This window comes from Tachypleus tridentatus, chromosome 13 (genome assembly GCF_004210375.1).
Source record: "Tachypleus tridentatus isolate NWPU-2018 chromosome 13, ASM421037v1, whole genome shotgun sequence".
Classification (NCBI taxonomy): Eukaryota; Metazoa; Arthropoda; class Merostomata; order Xiphosura; family Limulidae; genus Tachypleus; species Tachypleus tridentatus.
The window spans coordinates 158568695-158580720 of NC_134837.1; the positions used below are offsets into that span (position 1 = coordinate 158568695).

The window sequence follows — 12026 nt, forward strand, 5'->3', positions numbered from 1 at the left end:
CTTAACTAATGTTAGGCTTAAGACAAATGGACTTATAAATTGGTGTCTGCGACTAGAATTATTTTGTATGAAGGATTATAACTCTAAACACCAGGTTTCGATATCCTTGTTAGGCACAGCTTCGAATTTAACTACAGAGAAACAACTTCTCTATTCAAAACAGTAGATTCAATATCTTGTTTTAATTTCCTACAAGTGCTAGGTAGCATGTAAAAACTTTACTTTTCCGTCTCTCAGACCATAATTATGTCTAATATTTCAATGAAATCGAAATGGTATAGTTTTATTTCTGTTTAAAATATAGAGTCAGCATCTTGTTTTACTTAGAAATGCTAGATGGCGTGTGATAATTTCACGTCCATAAAGACAGAAGTAAGAATTAATTTCTATCGTTAGTATTGTCAGTGAAACTAAAATGGTGTGTTTTGAAATAAATCGTTCGATTTCTGCAATATTTCTTTATATTTCCTTCGTTGCTTATAAATCAGATTAAATGTTTTCCCTGAAAACTGTGGAGTGAACGTAAACAACAAAGGGTGTTTTGAAATATTGTTTCAGCAAGTACGTGACCAGTTGTCTTCATGTCAAATCGCATTCCAACTACTTAAGAGATTTCAGCTTTATCAGTATTTTAGACGGAGTAACAATTGTTTTGTAAGACGGACATTTTTTTTATCATGTTGAAGATAACACCCTTAAAGATAACATAATAACACTATAAATTTATTGAGTAGACGTTATGCTCGAGGCCATGTTGGGATTTTTCAAATTAGTTGGTCTGCTCGTGTTAGGCCTATTTTAGCTCCATAATCCACGAGGCCTACTACCGCCGATTTTTGCTATGGGTCGCAAGGATCTCTAAACTTATTTTGGATTGACATACAAACGAATTCTGCCTATATAGTGAATTATGTTTTGGCAAGTACTGTCGTTCTCTCTTAAAATTTTGTCTGCTACTGGACGTAAGTATCACTCGAATCTTATTCATTAAAAAAAAAAAAAAGCGGTACAGATTTATTAGCAAAACTTGTGTTTGTTTAACCGTCAGGCAAGAAGTAGGATTTTACTTGGATAAACAGTTTGTTATTGACATACTAACTTTGTTTTTAAATGTCCTGCACGCAATGAAATCCCTGTAGATTAAAGAGAAACGTTATTTAAACAAGAATGCAAAGAACTAATGAAATAGCTGGGCTTTAAGAAAGGTCACATAAACTAGACGATAAAATAGCAAGTCTGAAATTTTAAAAGTATCCGGGTATATGTTAAATTATCTCCCTCAGATAAGAGTAAATGAAAGCATGCACTCTGATCACCGCATCGTCGTAAGTACACTGAAAGACATGCCATCCAAAAATAACACATTTGACTCAGCTGATAAAAATGATTTAAGTTTATTCTGTTCAGTCCTTCCATCTACTCCCCCCGTTACTCAACGGCAAATCTGAAGGCTCACACTAATAAAACAGGGTTTCGATACTCGTAGTGTGCACAACGTAGATAGGCCATTGTGTTGTGTTGCGCTTTAACAACGAACACTGTTCATTAAATCTACCACAAATCCCAATAATTTTGTTGATTACAGATCTTAGCATTGACAAGGGAAAAATTCTGTTACATTAGTAGACTGTACTAACAATATTTTCACCACAGAGTAAAACATAGTTTCAGTGAACTGTGGGGGTTATTTGGAACTTTAATGAACATAGGCTAAATAACAGCTCACGTGACTTCCTACACAAGGCTTATCGAATTTTTATAGTATGTAGCTACTACTTTGATAGTATAAAGTTGTTATTTTAAATAATAAAATCAAGTCACGTGACTAGAATTATCAGCTACGTACATTTGCTTAGAGCGATGTTTTCGATAGTAAATCGCTTTAGTACCTCACAAGGTTTAGCCAGCTCAGATGTTGGTGCTTCCTAAGTTAATATCCTGAGCTAAAAATTCAAATCAGTCATCATAATATATTTATCTATATATAATAACACAACAAAATAGAAATACTGAATATTTTAGATGATGAAACTTAACGTTAAAAAGAAAACAGCACAATTAACCTAGTCAAAACATTACACGTTATGTTAATGCTAAACTGTAAGGAGGCAATCCTAATCATGTTGAACCCCAGTACTGAACTATTTTCCACATATCAAACGAAGAAAAGTAATCTAATCAATTGGGTGTTTTAAACCTCAAGTTACTGTGATTTTAACACTTTTGGTAAGACTATCTAGTTACTGTGGTTCTTTTAATATTTTACGTTTCTATGTACTAGCGGAATTCAATGTAATAATGCTAATATGTTTTTGTTTGTAAAATTCTACGTGAATTATATATATGTAATAATGATGTTTATTTGTTTACATATTTTATGTGTTTCATATGTTATTAAGTAATCACAAAATTACCTCCCTGTGGGTTTGTTTTGTTTGTTTTTAGAATTTCGTGCAAAGCTACTCGAGTGCTATCTGCGCTAGCCGTTCCTAATTTAGCAGTGTAAGACTAGAGGGAAGGCAGCTAGTCATCACCACCCACCGCCAACTCGTGGATTACTGTTTTACCAACGAATAGTGGGATTGAACATAATATTATAACACCCCCACGACTGAAAGGGCGAGCATGTTTGGTGGAACAGGGATTCGAACCTTCAGATTACGAGTCGAATGCCTTAACCCACCTGGCCACGCCCCCCTGTGGGTCAGCAATAAGTTTAAGGAATTATACAGCTAAAATCCGGAGTTCGATTCCATGTAGTGGACACAGGTCATTGCATAAATATATACTATAAAAGAACAAATTGTGGGCTTACAAAGTGGCTTCTTTGAGGACTTCAGGGTCGAAGAAATAGATATACTTTCTCGTTTCTTGTTGGCTTTTTTCACCATTTGACTTGAGTTTCTGTAATTGATAAGTGTTTTCCTTTGATTTCTCTTTTTCTTTTCTCTAGTGATTTCAGCGTTGTTGTAACGTATTTATTTTGAACACTGAAGGAGACCACAAGTTACAGTCACCTGTAACGAAATATTCGTGATCTTACGTTTCGATGAAACAATGAAAAATCATTATTCAATTTGCGCGACTGAGTGATTTGTCTCAAACCGTGACAAGCGAACAATAATACAAATGATTTTCAGTTGTTTAATTTTAATATCTGATAGAACTGTAAAGTTGCCTTCTGGTCAGTAGTTCAAGGGCCCGGCATGGCCAAGCGTGTTAAGTAACGGGATATTTTTGCTGTCAAACTTTTTGCTTTATAAAATGTCCACAAATTTTCAATGGTGATAGCGAACTCGTCTTGTTTTTACATACTTTTATAAATATTACAATTTCACTACAGTCCTTAAGTAAAATAACAAAATGACATTGCACTCCTATTTGAATTATAAAATTGAGTCAGGTACGTAAGCATAAAAAATACGGTTATTTTATCTATTGTTAGTTTAAAACGTTTCGTTTTTCACTCGACTCTCTTTCCATAATTCGCCCGGCATGGCCAAGCGTGTTAAGGCGTTCGACTCGTAATCTGAGGGTTGCGGGTTCACTTCCCGGTCGCGCCAAACATGCTCGCCCTTTCAACCGTGGGGGCGTTATAATGTTTCGGTTAATCCCATTATTCGTTGGTAAAAGAGTAGCCCAAGAGTTGGCGGTGGGTGGTGATGACTAGCTGCATTGCCTCTAGTCTTACTACACTGCTAAGTTAGGGACGGGCTAGCACAGATAGCCCTCGAGTAGCTTTGTGCGAAATTTAAAAACGTAGTTCAAAATTAGGGACAAATAACTTTGGTATCTTTGTAATAAATACAAACCGAAAATAAGATACGAAGTTTTCTACTTTGTGTACGAGTGTTTGAACGCTACACTTGGCGTCATTTTGTAACTATTGATAGTTTGTGCACAACCATGCATTATTTGTTATCCTTTTTTTTTTTTTTTCAGCCGTTGAAGTACAAAGCACGTGATATTGTAGGTTAAAATTTCGATGGTTGTTGTGTTTTTGTCTGTTTATTTAACTTTAGTGGACGAAATAAATTCTGTTTGTTTATTTGTGACGTAACTAAAATAGCTAGAACAATGAACAAGATATTCTTATATAGACAGTCTTCCCCACATCTGTCATGAAAATTTTAAAAATCAAGTCAAGTGGTTACTGAGTCGTTTGGCCTGGCTTGGCCACTATTCGTTATAATGTTTCGGTTAATTCCACTACTCGTTCGTAAAGAGTAGCCCAAGAGTTGGCGATGGGTGGTGTTGACTAGCTGCCTTCCCTCTAGTCTTACACTGCTAAATTAGGGACGGCTAGCGTAGACAGCTCTCGAGTAGCTTTGCGCGAAATTCCAAACAAACAAACTGTTTTTCCAAATATCCCGATTATCCAGGAGAGAATTACTTACGTTGTCGAAATATGTTGAAAACAACTATTAGATAATTGTTAAAAATACTAATTTATATTTTTAAAATCAAATATCCGATTTAGATAAACATCTCGAAAACATTTAATTTGTTTACTTCTTCGCTTTACACCAAAATATTTAATGCAACAATACTTATTTAAAATTTATTCGGTATTGAAATCTTTAGCTTTATATGTCTACAAACTTACTGTTGAGCCCCTGACAAATTGATTGATAAATTATAAGAATGTGTGAGAATTTTCACTACAAAAAAAAAAAGGGGGGAAGTGGTTCGTTTTGAATTTCACGCGAGGCAACACGAGGACTCTCTGAGCTAGCCGTCCCTAATTTAGCAGTGTAAGACTAGAGGGAAGGCAACTAGTCATCACCACCCACCGCCAACTGTTGGGCTACTCTTTTGCCAACGAATAGTGGGATTGGGCGTAACTTTATAACGCCCCCACGCTTGAAAGGGCGAGCATATTTGGTGTAACAGGGATTCGAATCCGCTACTCTCGGATTACGAGTCGAGTGCTTTAACCAACTGGCCATCCCGGGTCGGGGGGGGAGTGGTAATAGTTACTTATCCTGATCAAATTTAGATAAAAATAACACAATAAAATGAGTTACGCAAAAGCTAACATAAGTAACAAAATGAAACAACTGGAAAATTCAGACTTAGAATGCATGAATGAAATTAAGAATTTCTGCAATTTTTTTAATGCAGAAAACAATTATATTTTAAATACATAACCCTTAAAATAATTATACTCGAATAAAATATTTAAAAATATATGTTTATAAAACAAATAGTTTATTTTTTAATTCTAAGTGGGTATTTCCATGACTGTTTGTTTTGTAAACGGACTGAAACAACTTGAAAGTACTTGTAACATTATTTGTCCAGGAATTTTCAGTAACAGTTTCTGAACTTAATATTGTAATCTAAATTTGGGGTAAAGAGAGTTAAAAATAGAGTTGGAACTAAAATATATATTTCTGTATTGCAGTTGAGTAAAATCACAGATTTTCAACTGTGTTTACATAAGTATTATCTCTTTTTTTTTCTAGCGAGTAAAGAAAGAGGGGTCAGCATGGCCAGGTGGTTGAGGCACTCGACTCGTAATCCGAAGGTCTCGAGCTCGAATCCCTGTCGCACCAAACATGCTCGCGCTTTTGAGCCGTAGGGGCGTTACAATGTGACAGTCAATCCCACTATTTGTTAGTAAAAGAGTAGCCCACGAGTTGTCGGTGGATGGTGATAACTAGCTGTCTTCCCTCTAGTCTTACACTGCTAAATTAGGGACGGCTAGCTCAGATAGCCCTCGAGTAGCTTTGCGCGAAATTCAAAACAAACAAATAAACAAGAAAGTAACGAGAAAAATACAATAAATCGAAAGAACGACAGTTCCTCAAATAGTGTGGAATTTTATAAAGTTTTCTGTCATTCTTGCAACTGGCACACACTATCTTAAGTTATCGGGCCAATTGGAATCAACTTTAAATAATAAGTCCGCAACTTCTTCAAACTAGTTTACATTGATTACACTCGTAATTCGAGGGTCGCGGATTCTAATACCCATCACACTAAATATGTTCGCCGTTTCAGCCGTGGGGGCGTTATAATATTGCGGTTAATCCCACTATTCGTTGGTAAAAGAGTACCCTAAGAGTTAGCCAAAGTGGTGATGACTGGCTACCTTTACCTTTTTAGTCTTACGCTGCTAAATTAGGGACGGATAGCGCAGATAGCCCTCGTGTAGCTTTGTGCCAAATTAAAAAACAAACCTTTGTGGAAGGACTTTGAAAAGCAACTTTCTACAACTGACCTAAGACTAATAAGTCCACAATGTCTGGGACAATTTTCGTCATCTCCCTTGAAAAGAGGAGTAACATTATCCAACTTCCAATCCTCTGGTACCTGCCCACTATTGAAGGACTTACAAAAAATAGTAACAAGTGGCTTATACTTCCAATCTTTAACATTTTTCAAAATCCTTTGGTAAACATTAACAAGCTCAGAATTGATGTAATTATCTTGCTCTGTTGTGTTTCCATTTGTTGACTGTTCACGGTGGGAAATATTGTTTAAACCTTCTTCAGTAAGGATTGAAGAACAAGTAGAATCAGATATTAATCTTCAAAAGGTTATTTTCATCCTTACTTGGCATTCTGTTTTAACCCTGACATTTAAATAAAAGTTCGTTTTCATCAATGACATTTCAAAGCTATTCAATATGAAATAAAAAAAAAATATATTAAGACATCTGCAATACAAAATATAATTCAGAGTTGTACAAAAGGTAGTTTTATTGTTAAGTGAAAGATGCACAATTCACTATTTGCGTCGAGCAGGGATCAAACCCTACAATTTGCTATAAGGTTTTGGGTTTACCGCTGAGCCACTAACAACCCGAACGTTCTTTATTCTCAGAGTTATATCTCTACTGTGTAGATTACATTCGATTGTAGCACAAACATTTCGAAATTCCTACCAGCCAATATATATATATATTGTGACTATTTATTCTTTTGTATATCAAAATTAAATCGAATGTAAATCACGGTTAACGAGTTTCTCTGCTCTAAATATATGCATAAAAAAGGCTTACTAATATGATACATGGTAACATATCGGTTTGATGCAAACTATGTGTCAAAAGACATAACATGAACAATGAGAAACGTATTATGTTGTTTCAGGTTTCAATCTAAAGTGTTGGGTTTTATAAAGAAAAACATTCTACGAAGACTGGTTAAAAATCTCTCTCTCTTTAAAACCATAAATAATTTTTTACAAGAAGGCAGAAAGTTCTGGGTGGTGGTCAACTGAGTTGCCCAACGTTTTATTTGTTTATCTGGTGATAGTGTGTTTTATTGTGTCGATGAATAATCTATATTGTATTCAATGTGTTTTTGTACAGTAACAACAATGGCTTTTCAAAATTTCTTTTGTTTTGTTTTTAATTTCGCGCAAAGTTACACGAGGGCTAACAAATTTCGTAAACGCTTATATAAATATGTACGTATATATATTTCATCCTGGACAAAGACGGCAGACGTAATAACACGCATACATATGTGTAGATGACAAATCTCAATTAAACGTTCCTTTAAACACATTAATTGCAAAAGCATAGATACTATTTAAAAACCACCAGGTGGCTTCTTTTTTTTTAAGCACGTCTTGATCGCTCGTTGGCGAGCCTTTTCACAAAATGAATCACAGCATTGAAAACATTAGTTTTTTTATTATTTGCTTGTGAATTTCGCGCAATTAGCGGTATAAGACTAGAGGGAGGGCAGCTAGTCGTCACCACCCATCGCCAACTCTTAGAGTACTCTTTTACCAAGGAGAAGTGGGATTGACCATCACATTAAAATATCCCCACGGCTGAAAAGGCGAATATATTTGATGTGACAGAGATTCAAATTCGCGACCCTCAGATTGCGAGTCGAGCGCCTTAACCACCTGGACACTCTGGGGCCACGTTCGTTCAAAGTGTATTAAATATCTTGAGTGGTCGTTCAGGATACTTTATATTTTGAATTTTATTTCTTGAGAAACTTTTCTTTAATTCAACTTTACCGCATATGTATTCGTGGACGTCGAGATGGCTCAAACTATTACAGAAAAGAAATGCTAATTATTTGTTGGATAACCTGTAACGTGTAGAGAGAGTTGAATTACTGCTTTGATGAGACTCTGTTTCGTTTCTACCGTTTGGAGCAAAAATTAACAAATAAAACTAGAAACCGACTTAATAAAGAATTTAATAAAACATGCCAATTATATATTGTAACCTATATAAAATTGATTTCTTCTTGGTGTGTGTCTTTCTTATAGCAAAGCCACAGCAGGCCATCTGCTGAGCCCACCGAGGGAAATCGAACCCCTGATTTTTTAGCGTTGTAAGTTCGTAGACTTACCTCTGTACTAGTGGGGAACTTTTTCTCGGAATACCAAAAACTATTTTAATATTTAAATTCTTTCTGTACAAAAGGAAAGAACAAACGTTTATTTAAATAAGGCGCTCGGTCTGATTTGAAGAATTCTGTATCTGCCATTTGTAGAAAAGGAAATCCTTCAATTATAAAAAGTTTTTCATCTTTGGAATTTGGAAAATAAAAAATAACCATTTGAAGACTTCGCAAATTAGGATGTTAAACTCTGAAGAAAATCAATTTAACTGAAAATCTTCAGGGACTAAGCTGGTAAAAAGAAATATTTTTACTCTCGTTTTGTTTATCTATTCTTCGTTTTTATGTAAATAGCTGTAAATTGAGCACATGATTCCGTTAAAGTGAGATCACGTGCTCCATTTGAACGAGATTAAAACTTGCGAATGTGATTGATTGGACAATTGAACTATGAAACAAAATCTCGGAGGCGTCTTTTAGTTAAATGAAATTTAAGACTAGCCTTAACCGGAAATTTATATGTGAGATATTCTGAAATTAAGCATGAGCTATTTGGCCCTAAATATTAACACAGTTTTCTGAATATCGCTGATTCTGTGAGAAATTCACACGAGAAATGCAAATAAAGTCAAGTATGAAACACAGACATTTTCCATGATGTGAAGATGTCTCGGTGCAGGATTCAGTCTTACGACGTCATAACAACATTCAAAGTATTACAACCTCAAAGTTTTTTAGTTGCTTTTTGCATTTTTTAGATTGTGCATGTTTTGCAGTTTGTTTTTTTTGTTTCCCTAGAACTTGGTAAACAAGACTATGCACATATCCGTCCCTAATTTTCAGTTTAGGCTACTCTTGTTTGACAGGATGGGGCTATTTGACCATTACTCTTGTGGCACACCAATGGCCTCAAAGGGCAGAGCACGGTTTTACGACTACGAGGTGTGAACCACGAACCCTCAGTTCACAGTCCAGGCACGTTAACTATTAGTCCACTTGCGACACTTAATTGATGGGCGATTACTGGTTGTGCTGTAATTGGTCAATAGATTTCTTTAAAACATGAAATACTTTTTCATTTCGTAAAGTAATGAATTTAAATATATAAATTAGTATATTAATAATGTTCATAAACGTATAATTGAAATTATCGGCAGCCTTCTAAAAACTAGGTGAATCAGTACTATAATACTGCATTAGCGTCACGCCTTGTAAAGCACAAACCTGGTTCTAGTGCGATGAGATAATAATGACCCTCGTTATTCATAAAGAGAAAAATTAAATAGTTGCATGACATGCGCATCCTAAGGAATAACCCGGCACGGCGGTATGTATGCAGACTTACAGCGCAAGAAACCGGGTTTCGAGAGTTGTGGTGGACAAGGCACGGGCAAAGTTACACGGGAGCTATCTGCGTTAGCCGTCCCTAATTTAGCAGTGTAAGACTAGAGGGAAGGCAGCTAGTCGTTAGCTCCCATCGCCAACTATTGGGCTACTCTTTTACCAAGACTCCAAGTGTTATAGTTAAGTGAACTGAGAGTCACTTAATGATTAACACTGGAACATGCCATGCACAAGATTGTTGTCAGCCAAATGTTTGGAAAACCATAACATGATCTGAAGAGAAACATGTTCTGTAGCACATAGTCAGCGTGATTGTTTGTTCCTCGTGATACCATGTTTGTCTCTGGATTTGAGGACGAGGAAGCTGTGTATACTAAAAAAAAAGATGGTATTTCCTCTCGAGTTCAATATGACCTGTCGGGCCTGACCAAGAGGAGCATCATATATTAAGTGTAGATTACTCAAGATGTTTGAAAAACATTAAAGGCAGCTCAAACTATTCTGACATTTAATTTCCTGGTTTACGAATCTTATATAATTCTGTATTATCTGTTAGTAGTTAATCATGTTACTAACCAGATTACAATTACTAAATAGTAATAGAAGCTGCTATGACCATAGTGCTAAGCTGTATACAGCCCTGTGATAGACATCCTTGTGTTTATTTTGGTGGTTCAGATTTTAATAAGAAGCAACTCATGCAGACGGAATATCGTAAAGCTTACAAACGCAAAAGTTTGAGGTTCGATTCCTGTCATGCATGAACAGGTGGTTAAGGCACTCGACTCGTAATTCGAGGGTCGCGGATTCGAATCCCCGTCGCACTTAACATGCTCGCCCTTTCAGCCATGAGAGCATTATAATGTAACGGTAAATCCCACTATTCGTTGTTAAAATAGTCGCCCAATAGTTGGTGGTGAATAGTGATGACTAACTGCCTTCCCTTTTGTCCTACACTTCAAAATTAGGGACTACTAGCGCAGATAGTCTTTGTGTAGTTTTGCGCGATATTCAGAAACAAATTATCGATCTCCGCGACTGAACAGCGCAGATAGGCAGGCCATTGTGCAGCTTTGGACTAGAGAAAGTCTTCAAGTAATATCTGTAGTGTATATTGTAGTATAAAAGATAATTTCGTACTAGTAATAGACAATAGTATAACGCTCTAATTGGACACTCAACGTTTTGTTTTACAACTTATTTAACAAATTTTTACTGAAACGTAAACTTTAACCGACAAGTGGAAAGTTTCATATGGATAAAATAGCAAATTCTAATCAATTCTCTAGAGTGCATTCGTACGATGTGCCTTTGATATTACTAGTAGGAATAATTATATTATTGAAAATGTAACTTTCTATCTACAAAATTAATGACAGTAATAATAAAATTAACTATATACAGATTTGTAATTTATTACTAGTATTAATACAAACAATCTTATTAAGTGTCAACACTCAAACCTTTGAAACACATTCTGAAGTAACACGAACTTTGTTTTCTGCGGCAACCCTAAATCACAAGGTGAAAAATAAAGATGGCCGAAACGTTGTTCTCTTCTTTATTTTAATAAAAGTTTTAATAATCATACCAGCCATCCTGAGATACAAGTTTGTTTGTTGAATTTCGCTCAAAGCTACCAGAGGGTTCTCCTGCGAAAAAACAATGGAAGGAAATAGTTCCATTGTTGACCCGGCATGTCCAGGTGGGTTAAGGCGTTCGACTCGTAATATGAGGGTCACGGGTTTGAATCCTCGTCGCACCAAACATGCTCGTCATTTCAGCAGTTATTATGTGGTGGTTAATCCCACTATTATTTAATAAAAGAGTAGCCCAAGAGTTAAGATCAGGGTTAAGAACCTAAGTTGTTGAAACTTCATTGAAAGAGCTATCGCAGAAGAACCTTCGAGTGTGTTTTAGCGAAATTCAACAAACAAACTGTTTGTATCTCAAGACGACTGGTATTGGTATTAAAACTTTCATTAAAATAAAGTAGAAAACAACCTCAAGATAATCTAAGAAGGTCGAAACGTTGTTCCCTACTTTATTTTAATAAAAGTTTTAATACCCATACCAGCCGTCTTGAGATACATTTTTACTTCAAATGGGTTTTTCGTCATCGCGAAATAAACAAACTTGTCAGAAAGGACACCTGTTGTTAATTTGATATCAGGTCGGCCAGCCAAGAAGAACATTAAAACAAGTTTGCAGTATTAGCGTAAGCAAATAGGCAATATGAGTTTTTCATGTTACGTTTCAATGTACATTCTGTTTTTCTGAGTGTCGGTAGAGAAAAACAACTGCAGGTTCATGACGAATTAATTACGTGAAACCAAATATTGCACAAAACGAATTGAGCAACCT

At 35.6% G+C, this 12026-nt stretch overlaps 1 long non-coding RNA gene across 1 annotated transcript in view; it reads left to right on the plus strand.

Annotated features, from left to right (window-relative positions):
• The first annotated feature begins 752 nt into the window (after positions 1-752).
• LOC143241011 (uncharacterized) overlaps positions 753-12026 on the plus strand; it is a 41179-nt gene continuing 29905 nt past the window's right edge. Inside the window, exon 1 of the long non-coding RNA XR_013022140.1 lies at positions 753-962. This is a non-coding gene — a long non-coding RNA (uncharacterized LOC143241011). The remainder of the gene's footprint in view (positions 963-12026) is intronic.